Consider the following 24992-nt stretch of genomic DNA (forward strand, 5'->3'; position numbering starts at 1 on the left):
ATAATATTAGTTACCATATAGCACTTTGAAGAAGGTACCATAAGAATCACAGGATCAAAGTTAGATCAAGAAGGAACAACAAATGTCATAGTTAAAACCTGTTTGTAATATTACTAGTAAGGGCTATGAAGTCCCTAATTTTTTTTTGTTTGTTTGTTTGTTTGTTTTTTCTACTTTGTATATACATTTTTTTAAATAGTTTTTACTTACCAGATATTTGCATAGGTAAATTTACAACATTGACAATTGCCAAACCATTTGTTCCAACCTTTCCCCTCCTTCTCACCCCAACAAGATGGAAGGTCGATCAATACATGTTAAATATGTTAGAGTATAAATCAAATACAATATATACATATATATATATATATATATATATATATATATATATATATATATATATATATATATATATATATATGTAGAGAGAGAGAGAGAGAGATGACCAAACATTTGTTTTGCTGAACAAAAAGAATCAGACTTTGAAATAGGGCACACCAAGCCTGTGAAGGAAATCCAAAATGCAGGCGGACAAAATCAGGGGTTCACAGTCATCTCCCAGAGTTCTCTCACTGAGCGTAGCCAGTTCAGTTCATTACTGCTCTATTGGAACCGATCTGGTTTATCTCATTGCTGGAGAAGGCCACATCCATCAGAATTGACCACCATACAGTATTGCTGTTGAAGTATACAATGATCTCCTGGTCCTGCTCATCTCACTCAGCATCAGCTTATGTAAGTCTCTCCAGGCCTTTCTGAAATCATCCTGCTGGTCATTTCTTACAGAACAATAATATTCCATAATATTCATATACCACAATTTATTCAGCCAATCTCCAATTGATGGGCATCCACGTAGTTTCCAGTTTCTGGCCACCACAAAGAGGGCTGCCACAAACATTCTTGCACATACAGGTCTCTTTCCCTTCTTTAAGAACTCTTTGAGATACAAACCCAATAGCAATGCTGGTGGATCAAAGGGTATGCACAGTTTGATAACTTTTTGGGCATAATTCCAAATTGCTCTCCAGAATGGCTGGATGTATTCCCAGTTCCACCAACAATGTATCAGTGTCCCTGTTTTCCCACATGCCCTCCAACATTCTGCATTACCTTTCCCTATCATTCTAGCCAATCTGACAGGTGTGTAGTGATATCTCAGAGTTGTCTTAATTTGCATTTCTCTGATTAATAATGACTTGGAGCATCTTTTCATATGACCAGAAAAAGTTTCAATTTCTTTATCCGAGAATTATCTGTTCATATCCTTTGACCATTTATCAATTGGAGATCGGCTTGATTTCTTATTTATTAGAATGAATTCTCTATATATTTTGAAAATGAGTCCTTTATATGAACCTTTGACTGTAAAAATGTTTTCCCAGTTTATTGTTTCCCTTCTAATCTTATCTGCATTGATTTTGTTTGTACAAAAACTTTTCAATTTGATATAATCAAAGCGTTCTATGTTGTGAGCAATAATGATCTCTAGTTCTTCATTGGTCATGAATTCATTCCTCTTCCACAGGTCTGAGAGGTAAACTATCCTATGTTTCTCTAATTTATTTATAATCTCATTCTTTATTCCTAGGTATTTCTCCCATTATAATATAAACTTTTTAAGGCTGAGTACTTGAGAATGCTTTTTTTTTTTTTTTTTTTTTTTTTTTAAGCTTGGCCTATAATCAGCAAATTCTTATTTACTGATTAATGTTAATCATCATTTTTTTTCTTTCTTAGTTGCTTTATGAGGATTTCAGTTATGATGTACTAATTTTAAAAATTATAATAAATTCAAATATGCTTGTAAATATTTTATATCTATAATATTTCTGCTTTCAACATTTTAATAGAACTAAACTTATTTTATTTAAATATATTTTTGAAGTTTAGGTTAGCTAGATAGATTTAACAATACAATTTTTTCTTTATATATGCCCCTTTACCATCATTGAACCTGATTTTGTATCAAAGAAAAATTATTCAGAAAAAGTTAATTAGTACAGTATTCTATTTTCTGTATCCACAAATCAATACTACTTTTTTAAAGGGAGGAAAAAATCACATAACCTTTTAAAATTACAAGAATGTCATAGTGTGAAGGTTACTGGATTAAGTGCCTGGATTCAAATCTCAGTCCTGCTGCTGAATTATTCTACTTGTGTAACTCTAGGCCAATTAATTCACTCCTCTTGGCTATAGTTTCTTTATTTAGAAATTAAGAAGGGTTAAATATTTAAAATTTCATTCTGATTCTAAATATGATGATCCTAGAATTCTCTTCAACCTCCAAGGGAAAAGAAATGCCACCAAAAATTGAATGAATATTTATTAATTGCTCAATATATGCTAATGATAGTCACTGCCTATGAAACATTATTTGACTTCAAGAGAGTTAAACAGATAGGAGAAGCTCAATAGGTAGGGTATTGTACTAAAGTTGACATCTGGATTAAATAGGTTCAAATTCTTCCTCAGACTCATATGTGATTCTTGATAAGTCACATAACCTTTCTCAACTTTGTTCATTTGTAAAATTAGCACAATAATAGCATCATTATTGCATTGGAGTCAGCTGGCATCTGCTCTCAGAAACAATTGTTAAAATTTCAATGTGAGCTTTTATATCTCAGAAACAAATATTAATAATTGAGGATTGAATTATTTTTTCTTGATTACCTACAATTAAGAAAGTAATAAAGAAAAATAATAAGATTAATAATGTATATTAATTTGAAAAGTGGATACTTTTTTTTTTTTTCCTGGAGAGTTTGTAGTTAAGGATTTGACAGAATTCTTAGGTTTCTATGTGCCAGGATTGATCAAATAAATAATAGATATGAAAATTTTGTGATCCTTAAATTGATATTTAAGTGTTAGCTATTGTTATTTTATAAGGAAAATAACATGTATTTTACAGAGAAAATAGCATGTAAGCTTGTTAAGTATATAAAAATAAGATAAAAATAAATACAAGACTTCATAACTGATTGTATATTTATAACTGGATGAGTTTGAAAAATTGATCATGACTTCAAATTTGACAACCTGTGTGATTAAAATTATAGTATTGCTCAATACAGAAATAAGTTGTCTTCATTAACATTTAGGGAGATTCTTAATACGAAAAATCAAGCAAGGAAACTTGGAAGTCACAACAAGAAGGCAAAGCAAACTAACTTTGTGGGAAGTTCCAAGATAAAATGACAGTCAAGGAAGATGGATGAAACAGGTCAGATAGAATTGGGAACATCCTTTTGAAGCCACAAAGGAATTGTGCACCTTTTTCTAAACCAGGGAAACATTCTTATTTGGTCCTAGTTGTTGTTGCTATTGTGTGTTTTTTTGTTTGTTTGTTTTGTTTTGTTTTGTTTTTGTCCTTCTTTCTTGAAGAAGGCCATGATGTCAGGAAGGTGATGCTGTGACATGCAAGTGAATTGAATTTAAGTGAGGGAAGGCTGTGAAAGGTCACCTGCCTCGCTTTCCCTTTCAGAACCATCTGGCTACAGGGGCCAGATATAGATCAGTACAACTAAAGATGGCCCTGGATATGATGGATCTAGTAGGAATTAGGAGAATGTAATAAGAATCCTGGCCTTGCAAAATGGTGCTGACTTATGCTTGCGAGTGAGGCATGGAGGGAAAGGAAAAAGGAGTTGGCAGCTAGTTGATTTTCAACTCCCTAGGAGAGATAAGAGAACCTGGGTCTTATTGTGAAGGATTTCTCAGGGGATTTTGATGTGTCTATGTGTGTGTGTGGGGGGGGAGGGATGAAGGTGAAGTTCTTTGTTCATCAGGTTAAAGTGGCAATATATATATATGGAAGTTTGAAGAGGAGTGAATGGGAGTGTGGAGTGCGGAAAAATATTGAATTCCATTTTGAATATGTTTATTTTAAAATGCTTATGTAATATACAAGTTGAGGTATCTATTAGGTCATTGTTGCTGTGGGCCTGGATTTCAGAAGAGGCTGAACATATAAGGGACTATGATATATGATATAAGCTTATAGATGACTTATGATTTTATATATATGTTTGTATATACTAAATACCAATTAGATTTATGCTTTTCAACATGTAATCAAATTTTATTAAATACTATATACAGATTATATAAATATCAGCTTTCTCTAAGAATAAATTAGGTACTAGTTTCTTTGAATCCTTTTAAGTCTTTCATACACATTATCAAGACATATTCCTCATTCAGTCTAGCCAAAGGTCATGCATTTCCCTAGAAGGTGGACCTCTGGCAAGACTCTGGAGGGAATACTTAAATTTCAAGTACCAGGGAATAAAGAACAGTCTTGAAAACACAGAAGAAAGAGTGTGTCCTATTAGAAAGGAAGTTCAACTACATAGAATGCTTAAAAGAAAGGTAAAAATAAACTATGTAAGTATATTTCCTATGTTAATTATTTCTCAAGAGGAAGGAATAGGTATATAGAGAGGGTCAATAGATAGGTATAGATTAGGTATAGATAGAGGGTCAATTTTGGCATCAGGATTTAAGCCCTAGGTTTAAGCCCTGCCTCACATTCATCCCAAATGGAGAACTAAGGCAATTGACTGTGCCCCAAGAACTCTCCTAAAAACTTTAGTAACTAATCTGCATCAATGTAAAGAATAAATTGTTATTTATAGTAAACAAAAAAAAAAAGGAAATTTAAGATTTACATCTAGAATTTAAAATAATCCCATGAAATGAGCCCCTAAGTTAAAGTATAAGACTGTTTTCTCTTTCTCAAAATCAGATGATATTATAGACAATTTCTTCCTCTTCTTCTACTTCTTCTTCCTTCTTCTTCTCCTCCTCCCATACAAAAGGTGGTAAAGATGGCACTCCTCAGTCACGGACCCAAGATGATGGAGTAAAGGCATGAATTAGCCCAATCTCTCCCTCAAATTTTCCAAATTCTCTTAAAAAATGACTCTAAACACATTCTAGAGCATCTAGATGGAGTAGAGTATTTTCCAGCAGAATGTAATTTAAAAGCTCAGCAGAAAATGTCTGTTATATCAGGGTGAGAGTCCAACATTTAGTTCCAGTGGTGGGCATGCCAGTGCAGCCATCAACCCAGACTCTAGCTCCACCCTGACTAGGCTCAACTCTGAATCAGCAGCAGTATTGGTGGCTTCCAGATCTGTTGGCTTAGAGATACAAAAGAGAACCTGCAAGGTCAGGAGAAAATGTCTATGGAATAGAGTGAGAGCCCAGTTCTGTGCAATGCCAGCACAGACCCAGTTCTTCTCCAGCTCCAGCCTTGACCCCAGTGTCAGCAAGGTGGGATTTTTGAATCAGCAGGATTGCTGGATGCTTCTGGACCTCTAAGGTGAGGACAACAGGTAAAGCTCAGAAGTTCAGTGAAGAGGGTCTGTGGCAACAGGGTGAAAGTAATGAGACAACATACAAAAATTTGTGGGATGCAGCCAAAGCAGTAATAAGGGGAAATTTTATATGTCTAACGGCTTACTTGCATAAAATAGAGGAAGAGAAGATCAATAAATTGGGCTTGCAACTAAAAAAGAACAAATTTAAAAGCCCCAATAAAATACTAAATTTGAAATTCTAAAAGTAAAAGGAAAGATCAATAAAATTGAAACTAAAAAATACTATTGAATTAATAAATAAAACTAAGAGTTGGTTTTATGAAAACAAACAAACAAACAAAATAGATAAAGCTTTAATTTGATTAGAAAAAGGAAAGAGAAAAATCAAATTGTTAGTCTCAAAAATGAGAAGGGAGAACTATCCACCAATGAAGAAGAAATTAGAGCAATTATCAGGAGTTATTTTTACATTTTATCAGGATTCCTCCAGGTGTCTGGGTGAGTCAGGAGAGAGTTAGCTGATCAAATTGGTAGAGGTTGTCACACCACTGGCAGAAAGTACATATGCAAATACGAATTTAAGTAATAGCCATTCATTCATTTCCAGCAACATAAACATCATCTACACTATACCTGAAGTGATAATAGAGACTCTTACTACTACCTAAAACTTCTTTTCACTATTAAAAAGCTTTTAAATATTAATGTTCACTTGAATAGATGTGGTTATATTTAAATGATTATGATATCCTATTTTTTAATAAAATAATATATATATTGGACATCTGTGTTTAAACCTCTTATTATTAATATCATTTTGTTGCTAAACATATATTTATATTACCTTGCTTTACTTCATGGAAAATTTAAGATAGAGCAAACTCTATAGGAAATAGAAAAGAGTGTGGATTCAATTAAGCTTCTTTATGAAGAAACCCTCTTAATGTTTAGATTTGTAAATACAATAATCCTTCTGTGCAATATGGATAGAACATTCTTTCTATTTAATACCCCTGTCTAATTCTCCCTCCCCTAAAGATTCCAGAGCTGCATTTGTGTCTGGGTCAAAAACTACACCAGCTAGTAACAAAAATTGCTGTCAATTTAGCTCTACTGAAAGAGATCTATGTTCTGTCTCATAAGATATTTTAAATTGTACATTTTTTTTGCATGACTATAACTTGAAGAAAACATTTCATGCTTTCTGATTTTCAGGGCAGAGAATGCAGACATTAGATATGAAATTAAAAATTCTATTGTTTGTTGTTATCATAATCCACCAAATACTCATGCAGTGGAAAAATATTCCAATTACCCTCATCTCATAGACATTAGACCAATGTATCATAATTTCTTTTTTTCTAATTAAGAAGGCAGTTTCAGTATAAACCAAGTTAGTGAGCTATGATCCTCAGAAGTTACTCAAAAATAATCTTTAATAAGCTCGAGTCCCAGGCAATTTGGAGATTGCCAGTGCTGAAGGATATGGGAAACACTTTTGTAAAGCTTCCTTTTCTTTACTTATTTTTACTTTTTTTTTTTTTTTCTTAGACTTGGACTTAGTCTCTTTTTAAAAAAATATTGTCATTGTTTAAAAATATTCTGCATTGAGGTAGTAAGGAATAAATGCTGTATTACTTGAATGCCAAAGGCTGATCATGTAGCCCAGGTGCAGTGTCACATAATTGCAAATGGGAATGCATTAGTGAATAAAACATACATATTAAATAAATTTGTGGTCAGTTGTAATAATTTTAGGATCCATGATGCTTATCTATGTATATAAGTATATGTGTCATGTGTATATATGTATGCATATCTGTCTGAGAGAAAAACAAAATAGAGGCCCTTAAATAGAGATTACATCATATTATGATAACATAAATTTCTATATTATTTAATTTGTTTCAAACTTCTTTCATATGACACTTTAATTATAGCTTTATTTTTTACATATTAGATTTTATCAATAAAATGTTGGATTTTTTTTGTTTCTTTGTAAAATATCTCCTGTGACCAATTTAGTAAACATTAATAATAAATTGATTTCATCTAAAAGATCATATAATATTTCAATGATGTAGTAAAAATTAATAAAAATTATCTTCACTCTTTCAACAAAAACTTATTTTTTTCTTTACAAAATGTATCATCATTCTCTGTTGTTTATCCTTTGTTTTGAAAAGGACTAATGACATCACTGGGTGAATTGGATGTAAGTAAGGAAAAGTTGCACAAGGTCCTAAGCAAGACAAAAGTCAGGACATTTGGTGAGGGCTCAGTATGCAGTGGATGACTTTGATGTCTTTAGTGTCTGATCAAGCTATCAATGCACGACAGAACATGCTTCAGCTATCTTCAAAGCTTTAGAATGAATTGTTTTCACTTGCCAATTCCACCACAGGAAGTCTTTACATGCTTGGGATAGACATTCTATAACTCAGCAGTAGATTTGAGGTCTACTTGATTCATCACTAATGTGTAACTGCTGCTTATACTATAGCTTCTTGGAGCCACGGGTGAAAATTGGGTATAGGTGGATCCAAAAGTGGATTAGCAGTCCTGAAAAGGGCTCAGCAGGCTCTAACATCAGAAGTGCAAATTCTGACTAAACACTCTATACCCAATATAGGGATCACAAGCACTCTTGCTATAGTTGCCTAGTTAGGAGGAGGAGGAGGGGAGATTCTGTGCCATATTCCCTCAGCATCCTCCACTGTCTACTTTTGTCACATCAAGGACTGATTCATTGGGGGCCAAATGATGTCAACCTATTCTCAATATAAGGTGCATATAATCATGATAGGACAGATTTTTTTGGTAACTTTGTACAATTAAAGACATAAATTCCTATCAAAAAGTCCCTGTCACTACTGTAATCTCAGTTATATAAGATCATTCTTTGGTGTTTGTGTTGTTTATATATTTTAATTGATGTTGCATGTAACATTTAGTACCCAGCATATATTACCAATCCCAAAATTAGTTTCTGGTGAAATTTAAGTTTCTTTCCTTTTTGGTTTCAAAACATGGCCAATTTGTTTCTGTATGAAACTTAAAGTAACCCTCTTCCTCATAATGTCAATCAATGCCCTCTAGATTTTAACCCTAAGTAATCCTATTTTAATTCTATTACTTAGCATATCCTACCTCAAGCATTTTTTCCTAGTATATTGTGGAAATTATTTAACTAATGTTTGAATATCAAGTGCTCTTAGATAGGTGGAGAAAATATAATACAGATGACAATACTATCTAAACTAACCAATCAAACTCCCAAGAAAATATTTTACTGACCCAGAAAACAATAACAACAACATTCATCTTGAAGAACAAAAGGTCAAGAATTTTGAAGGAATTAATGAAGAGAAAAGCAAATGAAGGTGGCCTAGCTGTACCAGATCTAAAACTATATTATAAAGCAGCAGTCACAAAACCATTTCGTACTAGCTAAGAAATAGAGAAGTTGATCAATGGAATAGGTTAGGTTCATAGAACAAAATAGTCAATGACTTTAGCAATCTAGTAGTTGACAAAACCAAAGACCTCAGCTTTTGTGATAAAAATTTTCTATTTGATGAAAACTTCTGGGAAAATTGGAAACTAGTATGGCAAAAAGTAGGCAAAGATGCACACCTAACACCATATACCAAGATCAGGATGAAATGGGTTCAGGATCTAGACATAAATAATGAGATTATAAACAAATTACAAGAACATAAGATAGTTTACCTCTCAGATTTGTGGAGGAGGAAGGAATTTGTGACCAAAGAAGAATTAGAGACCATTATTGATCACAAAATAGATAATTTTGATTATATTAAGTTTAAAAGCTTTTGTACAAACAAAACTAATGCAGACAAGATTAGAAGGGAGCCATTAAATTGGGAAAGCATTTTACATCCAAAGGATTTGATAAAGTCCTCATTCCCAAAATATATAGAGAATTAAGTCAAATTTATAATAGTAAAAGACATTCTCCAATTGATAAATGGCCAAAAGGATATGAACAGACAATTTTCAGATGAAGAAATGGAAATTATTTGTAGTCACATGAAAAGGTGCTCCAAAATACTATTGATCAGAGAAATGCAAATTAAGACAACTCTGAGATACTACTACATACCTGTCAGATTGGCTAAGATGACAGGAAAAGATAATGACAAATGTTGGAGGGGATATGGAAAAACTGGGACACTGATACATTGTTGATGGAATTGAGAATGAATTCAGCCATTCTGGAGAGCAATTTGGAAATATACTTAAAAAGTTATCAAACTGTGGATATCCTTTGATCCAGCAGTGTTACTACTTCACTTATATCCCAAAGAGATCTTAAAAGAGAGAAAGAGACCCACAAGCGCAAAAATGTTTGTGACTGCCCTTTTTATAGTGGCAAGAAACTGGAAACTGAATGGACGTCCATCAATTGGAGAATGGCTGAGTAAATTATGATATGTGAATTTAATGGAATATATTGTTCTGTAAGAAATGACCAGCAGGATGTTTTTAGAGAGGCCTGGAGAGACTTACATGAACTGATGCTAAGTGAAATGAGCAGAACCAGGAAATCATTAAAAATGGCAACAAGACTATATTGATCACTTCTGCAAGTCACTCAACTTCACTATTACCTCAACCAACATCTAAATAAGAACAAAATTTGTAATATAGTTGACAAGCCTGTATTCATAGACAGAATTTCCTCCCTAGAAGTTCCACAAATTTATGACATTCCACATCCAACATTATGTGAACAAATGAATAAAAATAGATTTAAGATGAAATGTAAAGTGATAACAATTGATCTTACATGTCTCCAAAATCTTCAAAATCCAAAATAGCAATTTCAAGCTATTTTCATTTAATCAGCCCTAGATTTTTGGCATATCTTGTATAAGTATATGATCATAAAACATGTCATAAAAGATAATAAAAAGCTTTGTTGAGTGAGTTATATTATCATTAAAGCCTGTAACCTGTGATAGATCTTTGAGTTTATCTCATTCATATCTTTTCTCCTTAGAAGGATATATGTCAGAAGTTTTCATTGTATTTGTCTTTTCTTTTAGGATTGAATACGCAAATCCTAAGAAGTCCTATTAATTAAATCTTGAAATAATATTGACATGTATACAGAGGAATGGATGATTTGTCAACTGTGTTTAAAATTCTTTTTTTTTTTGGTAATATTTAAAGAATTCACACTTTTTTTCATTTACTTCAACAAAACAATCTTTATGCTACTCTTTTTCAGTGACAATTCATTTTAATTTGTCAATAAATGACATTTCCCCAGGCTATATGATAATTTCTTAGACAAATCCTACTGTAATGTTAGGCTTTAGCAAATAGTAATGACCCATTTTCACTATCTGACTAATCTTTTTTTTTTTTTTAATTCTTTAATAGATTACAGATAGCTAGATAAATAGGCAGAAAGATATATACATAAATATATATATGCTTGTTCCTCCATGCATGTCTAATAGTTATGCTTGTTCCTCCATGCATGTCTAATAGTCAAAATACACAGAATCAAGAAAACAAAATTATACTTTTGATTTTGTTATAATGATCCCCCACAATATTGATATAAATAAATAAATAAGACTTAAGCTTTTAGATCTTGGTCATGCAGAAGACCTGGGGTCAAAATATCCTCTGATACTAGCTGTGTGACCAAAGATAAGCTAAATCTGTTTTCTCTTTTATAAACTGGAGATAATAACAACTTTAGAATATACTTCAGAGTGTTCCTAGGATCATAGATTAAGAAATAATTGAAGGAACCTTAGATGTCATCCAATCCAATATTCTTATTTCACAGGCAAAAATTTGATATACAGAAGAAATAAATAAAATAACTTTCCTGAGGTCACATAAATAATAAAGATAACTGGGATTTAAAAAAAATCTGATCATAAATTACAGGCATTGTTAATTATATAATTTAGATAATGTAGAAAATGCTTCATGAACTTTTATATCCTAAATGTCAATTTTATTATATTTCTAGTTTTTAATGTAATTAATATGATTAAGGCATAATTATCGATTTTTCAACTGTTTTTCAACTTTTAACTTTAGCTCCAGTCTTAGCATACTTTGAATTGTAGATACTTATAAACAAAATTATATTTGTGGGCTCATAACTTGGAAGAGTTCATGGAAGCAATTCCCAAGTCCACATTAATTTGATTCATTTGATATATTCTTTAAAAAGAAACAAATCTTGACAACAAGAATAAGAGATTAAGCTTCTCTCTTCTATCAGAGCAATGTCTTAATTTGGCACATTCCCAATTCTCCTACATATTAACAACAGCCTAATACTCTTTATTCCTGTCCAACTATTCATGATCTCATTGATAATAGCTCTTCAGGCTTTTCTAACTTTCACCATCTCTCAAATCTCTCTAAGTTCATGTTCATTGTATCTATGACAGTAGAGATATCTGTCCCATCCTCTGCTATCCTCTTTTCCTTTTGTTTTTGATCATTCCCAACATCATTATATTTTGAAATTAATTTCAACTTCTTAGTATATGGGCAAATATTTAAGTTTCATCTTCAGTATTTGATCTTTCAGTAAATAATCTGAATTAATTTTTTAAAATATTAACTGATTTGATCTCACTGAAGTCCAAGTGACTCTAAAAAGGCTTCTTCAATACAACAAAACAAATGCTTCTATTTTGTGATGCTAAACTTTCTTTATTCAACTCCCATAGATATGCATTGCTACTGGAAAACAAACAAACAAAAACATAGCTTTGCCTATACAGATCTTTGTTGACAAGATAATGTTTCTGCTTTTTAGTATGTTGTTCAGATTTGCTATAACTTTTCCTCAAAGGAACAAATGGCTTTTAATTTCATTCCTGCAGATGTCTGCATTGATCCTTTTCCAAAAGAATATAAAATCTGACACTTCTTTAATTTCTTCTATTTTCCAGCAAGGAATTGTAAAATTCTTGTTTGATTTTCTGGAGGTCTTGGAGCAGCCTTCTTTTCTGTAGAATAATCACCACAAGAGTAGCCAGTCCAAATTCTTTATCATTTCCTTTATAATCTAGTTTCCTTGCCTGGGGCCCAGGCCAGCTTTAGAAGACTTCTGCAGTCTTGGTTTCAGTGGAGAAGCTAAGGAAGAGAGCCTGCACTACAGTGGTGTGAATAAATGAATCTGTCTCTCAGTCCTCCAGGACTCTATTCTACTCAATTCACTCGAGCAAATAATTATTAAGAAGCTACTATGTTCATGGCATGGGGAGGTGGGGTGGTAAAAAAGACAAAAATTAACCTCCACTCTCAAGTTCACATTTTACCATGAGGAAACTCTTTGTTTAAAAATAAGTAGATACAAAATGTTTTAAGAGAGAGAAAAAAATAAATAAAACAACAACACTAAGAACTTAGTGGAGCATACACAAGTACAATTGAAAGCTTTTGTTTTTTGGAAGCATTCAACCCATTTAAGATGAAAGCTATAAAATGAAAAGAGTGCCCCATTTGCTCTGGACCTAGAAATTTACCCCAGTGCTGGAAATTTAAAGGACTGCTGATAATTTACCTAAGAAAGGTAGCAGAACACTAGCCCAGGAGGTAGTATTTGTGTAGATTTTGGTAGAGTAGAGGCTGGAACTGTTGTTGAAGGACATTATGGATTTGTGGCTGGTAGAGATAGGAACAGGCTTCTAATGGGAGAGTAGGTTTTGTTTGTTTGTTTTTTGTTTTAATATCACAAGCTCTCTCAGTCAAAGACCAAGGGAAGCCAATCCAAGCTCTTCCTCAACCTAGGTGTAGGCAAGGAGGCTCAACTCAATAACCCAAGGGCTATTCCACATTTTGGTTTGTCTACTAAGAAGGAGAGGTAAGCCAAAAATCAATGGAAAGCTAAGGTAAGCCAAAAATCAATGGAAAGCTAAAAATGGCTTGTCCAACTCCAATAATAGGTCTCTTTGGAGAACTAAAGTAGGACTGAGGTAGGGAAAAAACAATGGGAAAGGAGTCAAGGAAAGGGAGGCAAAAAAATCTATCACTAATCAAAGACCAAGACTTTTTGTAATATCCATTCCTCTTAGATTTAGGGCTTTTTAAAATCTCTCTGAAATTTTGTTATATCCTCATCATTTTTCCCCCCAAAGGACAGAACAAAGGAAAGTAGGAAAGAGTCAGGTTTTTTGTTTTTTGGGGGGACCCCTTGGTGAAGAAAGATTGGGTATACTTAAGAATTTAAGACCCTTGTATTAACTACACTGCCCTATAACTGGGCTAGAGATCCTGACATTTCTTCAAAATCTCTTCCTTCTTCATCTCCTGTTTTTTTGTTGGTTTTTTTTTTTTTTCCCTTCAAAGCTTTGCCCTTGCATAATGTTCAATTTTTTTTTTTTTTTTTTTTTCCCCCCCCAGAGGCAGGGGAAGGAAAATGAACTTGAAGTTTGGGATCAATCTGGAAAGACCAAAGGGCTCCCTCTCTTACTTCTTTGTATTGCTTGAGTCATGAGGCAGTTTTCTGTTCTGAAAAAATAAAAATAAAAAAGTCTCATTCCTCTTCTTTAGTACTAAAGATCTTTTTGACATAAAACCTAGTAGGTTTTTCATAGTCTTCATCATTATTATTTCTCTGTAGCCTTTGACAATACATTTATCTTTATTTTTTTATACTATATTTTTCGGGAATCTTTTTCTCTCCAACTTTTTATTATATTTTGTTTTAATTTTCTTTTTTTGTATCTGTTTTCCTTTGATCCCATGGCATAATCAAGCTGCTCCCTCATTTCTAGCTTGCTCTTCCTCTATTCTCGCTATTTTCTCTTGGTTTTTCATCTATCTCTAACTTTTTTTTAGTTTTCTTTGCTAGCATTAATTATACATTTCCCTCAAGTCTCTCTCCTTGGCCTCCTTATCTCCTTCTATAATTTCTTAATTGGTGATCTCATCAATTCTTGCAGTTTAATTTTTCTACCTTTTTATAAAATTCTAAGATTTTATTGACCTTTATTATATAACTTTTTCCTCCATTCCAGACTTGTATTGCCAACTACTTCTATGACATTTCAAATAGGATAACTTATAGACATCTCACACTCAAGAATGTCAAAACAGAACATATCATCCCATCTCCTCCATCATACACACTATTGTCAAGATAACAGATTATCCCTTTGCCCAGATCACTGTCAATCATAAATATTCTGTTGCATTCATTACACATATACAATATGTTATTAGGTCTTATTTTTTCTTTCCTTTTGCATCTCTGCTATCCTCTCTACAACATAGCTAATGATGTGGGTTGTGCTCCCTTTAAGAAACTAATCCTTTCAGACTGATTTATTCCTTCCTGATTCCCAGCCCCTCCATTTATCAATTCAAGAAGTTAGGACACAAATCCTGTCAAAAGTATCCCTTTGAATTCCAATAGGAGATCTGGGCTCTCACAATCCCCTCCCAGATCTGAGCCAACTTGGGATAACAACCACAGACCCCTTTGGCTAAATCTCTCATTATAAAAGAGCCAATCCCAGCTCTTGCTTTGCAGAGGTTCCTAACATGGCAGCCTGGCTGCCAAGAATCTCTGTCCACTGGAATCCTATTTCCGGTGCCCCTTTGTCTCTACCTTCACCTTTTACTAACTAGACTTTAACTTTACTTCCAAACCCCATAATAAACCTTTTTATTGATTTTTAGGTTTTCAGGCCTGTAAATTCCTTTACAAGGGAATCTGCACCGTCACTAGACTGCATTTAACTATGTATCCTTGAGCCAAACCAAAAGGGTTACCCCTTACCTAACTCTCATCACTACCATCTTCATAAAGGCTCTTCCAGCTTCATCTGGACTATTACAATTGCCTTTCAATGTCCTTTTACTTCATTCTATCCTCTATTCAACTACCAAAATGATTTCTGTAAAACACATTTTTAAATAAATATGTCACCACTGACTCAGTTAACTCTAATGTCTTGAATTTCATTTTTTCCTAAGGGAAGCATTTAAAGTCCATTATAACTTTAACGCTTTTTCTGGCCTCCTTATACTTTACTCCCTTCTGCATATTCTGCTATGTAGTTACACTGACCTTTTAAATGTTCTTCAAATAGAAGAACTCCATTTCCCAAGTGGCTATTCCTCCCATTTGGGATGCTCTTTGTCCTTGTCATTACTTGCTGGTTCCTCTGATTCCCTTCAAGATTCAGTTCTAATCTGCTCAGTCACTGTATAAGCATTTATTAAGTGCCTACTATTTGCTTAGTACTGAAGCAAACTCTGGGGAAACAAAGAAAAACAAAATGCAATCCAAGCTCTTAAGATGCCCTTTGTCTAATGAAAGAGACCACATGCAAATAACTATGCACATTTAAGACTCATAAAGAGTAAAATGGATCTAATCAACAGAAGAAAAAAATTACCATTTGGGGAAGGAAAATGATTCTTGAAGAAGGTGGCATTTTAACTGAGAAAATAAAGCCAAGAGGTAGAGAAGAATTTCAGATCTGGTTGACATAAAGGGAAAAATTCCTGGATTTGGAAAATGTATTGTCTTGTATTACAAAGAACATAGACGCCAAAGTCATTGTTTTGCAGAATATGGGGGAGGGGAGAATAAAGTATTAAAAAACTGGAAAAGGGCCAGATACTTTAAATAATAACTAGAGATTTTTTTTTGACATTGGAAATTATAGGAACCCACTGAAATTTATTTCATAGGGCAGTAATAGAATAAGATTTGTAATTTAGGAAGACCAATTTTGACACCTGAATGGAATATCAGATGTAGTGGGGAAACACTCAAGGCAAGGAGTTCAACCATTAGTCTATTGTAATAGTCCAGATATGAGATGAGAGCCATACCAGAGTGGATGCAGTATGAGGAGAAAGAAGGGAAAAAACATGTTAGAGAGAATAAATATGTTGCAATGATAGAAATGACAGGACTTCAAAATTGAATGTATTTGTGGATGGTAAGTGAAAGTGAAGAACTGAGGATGATTCCTAAATTGAGAGAACTGATGACTGTGAAGATGGTAGTTTCTTCTTAATAGGGAAAAATAAAAAGAAAGGAAAGGATGATGAGTTAAGTTTTAGAAATTTTAAATTAAAGATTATTATAGATTATGTTCTCTCCTAACTTCCATTCTCAAAATTCCAGCTCCCTAGTCGACACCATAAGTTGGAATTTTGAAAGTAGAAGTTAGGAGAGAAGTTAGGACTAGGAAAGTAGAACTTAGAATTTCAGCATAAAGATGACAACTTGAGTTCAAGGAAACTAATGAGATCATCAAGTAAAATAGAATAGAGGACAAAAAAGGGATCATAATGGAGCCTCATACTTAAGGGATATTACAAAGAAGACTAGAAATAACTAGTTTGACCTTTAGGAGAAAGAAAAGGATAGAGAAGTGTCACAAAGATCTTTAGAGAGAAGAGAGTATCAAGGAAAACAATGTGATTGATAACAGAAAAACAGAAAAGTCACTGGTAGATCAAGATACTTAATAAAGTTCTTTAGATACCATTTGAGATAAGTCTTTTCAATGATGATGTCTTCCTTTTTTGTGCCACAGTTCCCTTTTATTGTCCTGCCTCAGTTTCCCTGGTTGCAACACCCCTTTTCTGCCCATTAGAACTGAGATAATTAGGGCTATGGAGATCTGATATTCTAGAAAATAAGACTCCAGATGTCTTAACTCCCAGTTTATAAGAATTTATGGTCCTATCCCCCAACCTGTCAGAACTGGATTGATTGTCCCTGCCTGAAGATTCTCACTCTCAATGTTCTGACTGCGCTCCTGCCTTTATCTACCTGAGCTTAGAGTAATATATATGTCATTGAGAATCACATTCACTGCTGAATGCTTTGGATATCAGCCCTGGGTGCAACATGCCCCCAGCACAATCTCTTCCTCTTAGAAATCCAAATAAAATATTAAAAACTCTCTGATCTCTATCTTGCCTCAGTTTCTCTGGCATTACATTTGGAGGCCCCAGTAGAATTCCTAATAGAATAGAACCCTATTCTAAGGTTTCTGGATAGTCCCTAATCTGTGTGTTAAATGTTTTGTTTAATGTTGTAACTGTGTCTGTGTGATTTGTGTTCTGTGTTCTGTATGATTTGTCTGTCTGTTTTGTTTATTTAAGAGCTCTGTTAAGTTTTAAGAACAATTGGGGAAACTGAGGCAGGGCAATTTAGGGAACTGTGGCACAGCACCTTCAAAGATTATCATCCACCACCTACTCTATATGTATGATGTTCATACTAGTTGTTCGTATGTTTGAATGTGAGCTACTTGACTTAGTAACTCAAAATTGGCTCTGCTAACCAAAACCTTAATTCTCTTTGTTCTTCTTTATTTTATGTGAGTCTAGCCATGTTTTTCTAAAATCATAAGCCCATCATTTCTTGTAGCACAGGAGTATTTCATTACAATCATAGATGTTTGACAGTAGACAGAGGTATTTTTCTTTCTTATTTCTCCAAAACTTTCCACAGTATTTGAGTTACAGTATTCAGTAGATTTGTGTTGACAGAATGAAGGATTACAAATGTGAATAATTTAGCAGAAGCAGAGCTGAATCAAGAGTCAGAGATTTGAACTTATTTTCCCCCCACTTAATAGTATTTTTTTTTCAAATTGTATGTAAAGATGGTTTTCAATATTTATTTTTGTAAGATTTTGAGGTCAAATGTTCCTTCCTTTCTCTTTTCCATTTCCCACACTCAAGACAGTAAGCAATCCAATAAATGCTATACATGTACAATCATGTTAAACATATATCCATATCAGTCAAAGACTTGAATTCTATCCCTTTTTCTAACACAATCATGTCTTGGTTTTCTCCTAAGATGAGGGACTTTGACAAAACCTTGTCTAAGTTTTCTTCCAGCTCTAATAGTCTTTTAAGTATGAGGCTTGTGCTCCATTTGATTCTACCTTAAGTTAGCTTTTTAGTTACTAACAGTTCAATGAACTATCTTTTGTGATATAGAACATGACATTGACCCTCTCAGGTATCTTCAGGGACAAGTCCTATTTCAGCATTTATCTGTTTTTTTGGTGTTTTATTTTTTCCCAATGTTTATAGGGCATTTTTCCCCCGTTGTATCACCAACCTCTAGAGATAAGATGGAGAATAAATGTAAGGATATAGTTAAGAATAAATACTTTATTATACATAGTTACTAAATATTCTCATTGGAGAAAACAAGACAATCTTCCCTTCCATCATTTTGTGATATACAACAGTCTACTCTATCCTACATAGAAGATATATTTCCTGACACTTGCCCCAGGAGGACTTTGCATTCCAGGTATGAAAATTTGTGTTAACATCTTAATGAAAACATTTAAAATACTGACATGCCAAAATCATTCCACTTTTAAAAATGTCAAGCAAATGAATTTAATTTTAATATTTTGACCTGAATAGTGATTTTGTGAATATTTTGCAAATTCATCTTTAGAAAAGAGATTGTCTTTTTCTATTTTAAAGTGACTTGGAATACCAGATGCTAGAGAACTAATTACCTACTCCCAAGAGACCAACAAGGTTAATGACTTTTGCTCAGTGTTGATCCTCTGAAATGTCTCAACTAATTATAAAGGTTTCTGGTAAAATATTTATGAAAAGTTTTCATAATAAGATTTCATAATAAGTATGCATGTGTGTGTGTGTGTGTGTGTGTGTGTGTTTCTGCAGGAGGATAATTATATAGTCCTAAATAGCTTAAATTACCAAGATTTGTGTGCTTATATTAATAACTTATTGTGCCAGGCATGTTGTAGGGTCTGCTGGTCTTGTTGATTTTAAACAATCCAGTATAATGAGTCAAATACTTGACAATATTGATTTTGTTAATGTCCATTTTAGGAAAGCCTTTCAATCCATTGATCCCCCAGTTATATAAATTTTACATTCAATCTTTCTTTTTACAGAAGAACATCCATCATGGCAGTGATATAGGAGACTCCACATCAATCCTGTATTAATGATAGTCTAATCAAATCTGATTTTGCCATTTTTTAACCTATTTTAAAATTCAGGAATTTGCATATTGCAATTTTTTATGATAATATTGATGTTGTTCTTCAGTGACACAGAGAGAAACGACTAACACTATCTTTGATTTTGTAATAATTTTTCCAATTTATTTTTATTCTATATAATATAAAGTTGAAATATTTTTGCCTTAGGGGACTGAATATATTTGATGATAGTTTGTCATTGAGACCACATGTGAATTTTTTTTCATAATTTTTTCTTTATATTTTCTTCACTTTTCAAATTGTTCAAGACATAGTCATTTTAAAACTTTTCCTTTAATAATACAACTACTATGAAATATATTTCATCAGGATTTATCACCATACTTCAGGAAACACAATACCTATGAAATTTCTTTAAGTCCTGGAACATTCTATTTATACCTTTTTTCCCCCTAAAGGAGCATGATGATAGTCATCTGGGAAATTCTTGGCTGGCTAATCTCCCAGATGTTTCCTATTGAGGTAAATGTCTATCTTGATTAGGAGGCATTCTTTTGTTGCATGGAGCCTATTGAATTCCATATCAAAACTATATTACTATGAATATGCATAGACATAATATATGTATGTATGCATATTCATAAGATATATATAAATGTATCTCCTTCGGAATAAAAGAGTTGGTCATGATAGAGTACAGCTTTTAGGGGAATTGTAGCAATAATCCTAAAATTCCTTAACTTTAGTGTGCTATTGTTGTAATAATCTGTCTATCAATTATTCTAAAATTTTCTTGGCCTTAGGATAGTCCTACAAACATTGCTAACTGTCACAAATATAATCTGCTGGTCAGTGATAACCAAATTCCTGAGACCACTCCTCAGTTCTACCTCTGGGCCATAAAATTAGCATATCAGTGACATGTAGAACTGGATAAATTTGTCTTCCTACTCCTGGTCCTTTGCTAAATTATTTTGGAACTTAGCCTGTTTCAATTGGCATTATAGTTACAATAAACTTTTTCCCTTGTCTCGGAGAAGGGTTCAAGCCTGCAAATTCTTTTGAGATACCTTTGTGACACCAGTCTGAGACCTTCAACCTTTTGATGTCCTTTTTGCACCACAACATTAAAAAGTAAAGGAATTTAAGGATCATAAGAGGAAGTTACAATCAACAGTTTGCCAGAATTTTTAAGTGCCACAATGAAAAGGTCAGTGGTCAACAACCTATGTGAGTAAACCTGGCCTGGTTTTGTTCAGTTGGAAGATTTCCTTCCTTCTTTCCTTCCTTCCTTCCTTCTTTCCTTCCTTCCTTCCTTCTTTCCTTCCTTCCTTCCTTCTTTCCTTCCTTCCTTCCTTCTTTCCTTCCTTCCTTCCTTCTTTCCTTCCTTCCTTCCTTCCTTCCTTCCTTCCTTCCTTCCTTCCTTCCTTCCTTCCTTCCTTCCTTCCTTCCTTCCTTCCTTCCTTCCTTCCTTCCTTCCTTCCTTCTTTCCTTCCTTCCTTCTTTCCTTCCTTCTTTCCTTCCTTCCAAGAGGAATTAATGGAGTAAAGACACTCTCATAGGAAAATAACTTTAATTGTGACTTGAGACTTTATAGAAACAAATAGAGCTATAGCTAAAAATTACAGGTATTTGACCCCTCCTAATTTCCCACCACCTCTTAATTAGCATTTAAGTATTTCTTTTAAAGGTAATGATGGCTTTGAATTCTCTTATTGTAGGACTTTGTTATTATTGACTGGTATTCTTTTGTTTCTCTGTTAGATTTCCACAATTAGAATGTAAATCTGTACAAACAATTGAAGAAAAGGTCAGACTTGGGGGGTGGGAGCTTCAGGACCTATTTAATTTTGTGTTTCACAGTTTATGCTTTGCACTTCTTGACCTTGTCAAATGAAAGATGCCCTTTCGCATGAGATTGTAATAAACCTCTTTTTGCTTTTTCTTATTTAAGAGTCCCTGATTGTTTTTGTAGATGATATTGTGCCACATAGTTTCGTCCTCATTTTGGGATATTTCCTATTCATAAGAAGTCTCTCCTGTACAGAATCCTTGGTCAGGTACCTTCCAGAGAATTCTCTGATGGTCTTTGGACTCAGCTCAGGATCTCCCACTCCAATTAGGTAAAGTTCCAAAGAGTGACACTTGGACATAGCAAAAATGGAAATTGGCTAACAAAGATAGAGGACTAATTAGGCCCAGGAGCTAAGCCAGTGTGTAATGCCAGGGAAACTGAGGCAAGATAGAGATTAGAGAATATTTAATATTTTATTTGAAAGGGAGAAATTTACTAGGACGAAATATTTTGGTTCCAGGGATGAATGAGACTATCATCTCCAACAATCCAGCAAACAATGTGAGTTCTCAATGACATATATATATATAGATGTATATATAGATAGATATAGATAGAGATAGAGATAGAGATAGAGATAGAGATAGAGATAGAGATAGAGATAGAGATAGATAGATATAGATATAGATATAGCATCAGGATGCTGAGAGCTGGAACACAGGACTAACAATTAGGCAGGAACCCTTACATGGTCAGAAGGATACCATGTGTTGGCAGGGAGGGCTCCTGCAAAGAGGGAGTTCCAGCTCGGTTCTTTTATACCTAGAAGGGGATTGTGGGCGGTACCCCCAAGTTCTTGGCGGGCTTTTCAGTTAGCTCAGATCCGGTGGGGACTGGGGGAAGCTGAGCTGATGGTAGGGGCTGGGCCAGGATATTAAAAAGGGAGCTTTTGACCAGGATTTGTGAATCAAGGTCAGCCATGGGGGTTGGGCAATCAGAAAGGAATCTTAAAGGGACCTCAACCCCCATCACTACTATCTATACCAGAATTTATGTCAATCTTAGGAATTCTCTTCATTGGAGAAGAGCAGTGGCAGACTAGGAGAGCTGCAATAAGGACTTGGGATAATGCCCATCTGCTTGCACAGAGAAACCCCAGGAGACAACAAAAATTCTCCCTTCAGGATCCCAATTGAGATCATAACAATCCAGCTCATAGAGAAAGTATGAGGGATCTAAGACTGATGATTGTTCAGGGTAGTGGAAATGTGGTCCCTCAAAGTCAAAATAATGAACCAAGTTACAGAAATTAAGCAAGAAAAGGAAGAGACTCCCCCTCAGCCTTTTTAAATAGACTCAAGGAAAGTATGAGGAAGTATTCAGGGTTAGGAGAAAATTATATCACAGTATAAAGTCTGCTTAGGGCTGTCAATAGTTCATGGCCAGATATGAATAAAAAGCTCCAAAAGCAAGACGGGTGGCAGACCAAGCCCTTAAATGAATTATTAAGAATGACCCAGAAGATATATGTAGACAGAGGGACTGAGGAGAAGAAAGAAAAATTATGGTACAGACCCTCATAACAGGAAGAACAGACTAAATTTATGCTTCAGATGGTACAAACAATTGCTAAATTTGTAATGAAAAATCAAGGACAAACTGGTAGAGGCGGGGGAAGGAGAGGTTTTTTGCCCTGCATCCCAGCCAGTAGAGTCAGAAAAAGGAAGGGGAATGGGCAGCCCAGTTTGAACTGCACTAACTTGTTTCAATTGTGGGACTACAAGGCACATACAGAAGGATTGTCTATAGGATGAGGGAACAAAAGATTTACTCCCTCATAGAAAAAGAGGAGTGTCAGGGGCTCACTGAAAGAACCCATCCCAGAGTTCTTGATAAATTTAAGGGTGGGATCAGACAAAGAGGAATTGGTTTCTTGATAGATAGATTCTAGACCCATATTGTAGCTCTTTCTGAGGTTTTAGATTTAGGACAAGCTGGAATGAAAGATTTTAAAGAAATTAATAAAATTCCTTTCTTTTCATCCAGTAGTATAAGATTCATATGCAATAATGGAAAAGAATTATGAAACCAATAAGTGGTTTAGTGTTGTAGACTTAGATTCCTTCTCGGCTTGTCCACTAGATCCCCAAGGCAGGGATATTTTTGCCTTTGAATTGGAAGATCCAGATATGGAAAGAAAATAGCAGTATAGGTTATATGTTCTATCACAGGGATATACAGAATCCCCTAATCTGTTTGGACAAGTGCTAGAAACTATTTTGGGGAAATTTAGAACTTCCCTGGGTACCTAGATCTTGCAATATGTTGATGATTTATTGATCACTAGAGAAAAAAAAAAGAGAGAGAAAGATCAGTGAGGCCTTTATTGAATTGCTAAACTACATAAAAAGGAAGGGGCTCAGAATTTCAAAAAGAAAGCTACAATTTCTGGAAAGGGAAGTAAAACACTGGGGCACTTAATTAGTAAGAGGAGTAAACATTTATGCTAAATCAAGCCCTGAAGTTATTGGAAAAGAAGGATAAGGAATTAGCCTACACTATATTGTTAGTACAAACCTTGAAAAACCTTTTACTGCCTGAGACCATTGCTATTGTCCATGTGAATGGGCATCAACCTGTTCAGTCCTTTGAAGCAAGAGGAAACCGTCTTGCAGATGAGGAAGTAAGAAGGGCAGGGAATGAGGAGCCTGAATAGGCTGACCACCTTTTTGTTTTGATCCCCTCCTTTCCCCCAAGTCTAGCTGTTACAACTTTGTCAGAAGAAGAGAAATGCCTTGCCTGAGAGTTAGGAGCCCAGATGGAATGTAAAGGTAAATGGTACCTCCCTGAAGGATGAGAAGTGCTGAATAAGGCAAGTATGAGGCAGATTTTACTGCAGGGAAGCCACTGGGACATCCAAAACCTGTCCACTGCAGTCTTTACCTGGTTCGTATTTCCTGGCCTGTATACCCTTGCATGTCACCTAGTGGATGACTGGTTTATTTGTCTAAAGGACAAATATGTTTGCTCTATATCAGGCACTAGCAGAAGGAAGTCTCCTGGAATTAAAACTTTTCAGAGCATACAGGTGGACTTAACTGAGCTGCCTTTGATAGGTCACCTTAATGGGGGGGAACCTTGAAATTCTCCTCTGACTTTGGGCGGGAAGCCATGGGGAAACTCTTGAGAAACTCTCCTTTGGGAGAGGCCCACCTTAGGGAATCAAGATAAAGTAGTTTCATTCTGTTATCTTGGTAGGACTAGCTGCACCTTCCATTGATTTGAGTCCAGGACCACTCCTACTTAGCACAACATTAAATGGTCTCATTCAATTGGAAATCTAGGCCTGGGAGCAGTGACAACACTGAAGGAATTTCATTCAATTGATCTCTTATAAAAAAGGGAAATTTTAAACTCATAATTTGAAGATCTGAAGTGGCATAGCTGCCTACAGGACCCCTGTCCACTGTGAAGAGAGACCCTCTTCTCATTGTTAACATCTCTGTTTATCTCTCTGCCAGGATTTCACTGCTAGGACCTTGATCTCTCTGCCAAGACCTTGCCACTGAGAAAGTCAGCCTCCTAGGAAAGTTTACTTCTGCAGTGCCAATAAACTTCCTTTTTTGCCAGTCTAATATTTTGGGTTTGTGAATTCTTTCATGTTGAACCTGCCTGACCAAAAGGGGATTCTCACACCTCAACTCTGCACTGCCACTAACCACATCAACCTCAGATACCTGCTTGTTGTAAGAGACCATCTTGTTTCATGGCTAGAGGCCTTCCCAGTGACTCAAACTACTGCTTAGGCTATTAGTCAGATCTTATTGGAAAAAAAAAAATATTCCCAGATATGGGATAGTGAAGGGTATAGGC

At 34.5% G+C, this 24992-nt stretch overlaps 1 long non-coding RNA gene across 2 annotated transcripts; it reads left to right on the forward strand.

Moving 5' to 3' along the window:
- Nucleotides 1–5067: 5067 nt before the first annotated feature.
- Nucleotides 5068–24739, forward strand: LOC141564916 (uncharacterized). Of its 2 annotated transcripts, none has more exons than XR_012488802.1 (5): nucleotides 5068–5335; nucleotides 19783–19846; nucleotides 21279–21447; nucleotides 23882–23950; nucleotides 24641–24739. It is a non-coding gene; the product is annotated as an uncharacterized LOC141564916 (long non-coding RNA). The 2 variants fall into 2 exon arrangements; XR_012488803.1 differs by having other exon boundaries at nucleotides 21372–21447.
- Nucleotides 24740–24992: the final 253 nt, after the last annotated feature.

The sequence above is a fragment of the Sminthopsis crassicaudata genome, chromosome 3 (genome assembly GCF_048593235.1).
Source record: "Sminthopsis crassicaudata isolate SCR6 chromosome 3, ASM4859323v1, whole genome shotgun sequence".
Taxonomy (NCBI): domain Eukaryota; kingdom Metazoa; phylum Chordata; class Mammalia; order Dasyuromorphia; family Dasyuridae; genus Sminthopsis; species Sminthopsis crassicaudata.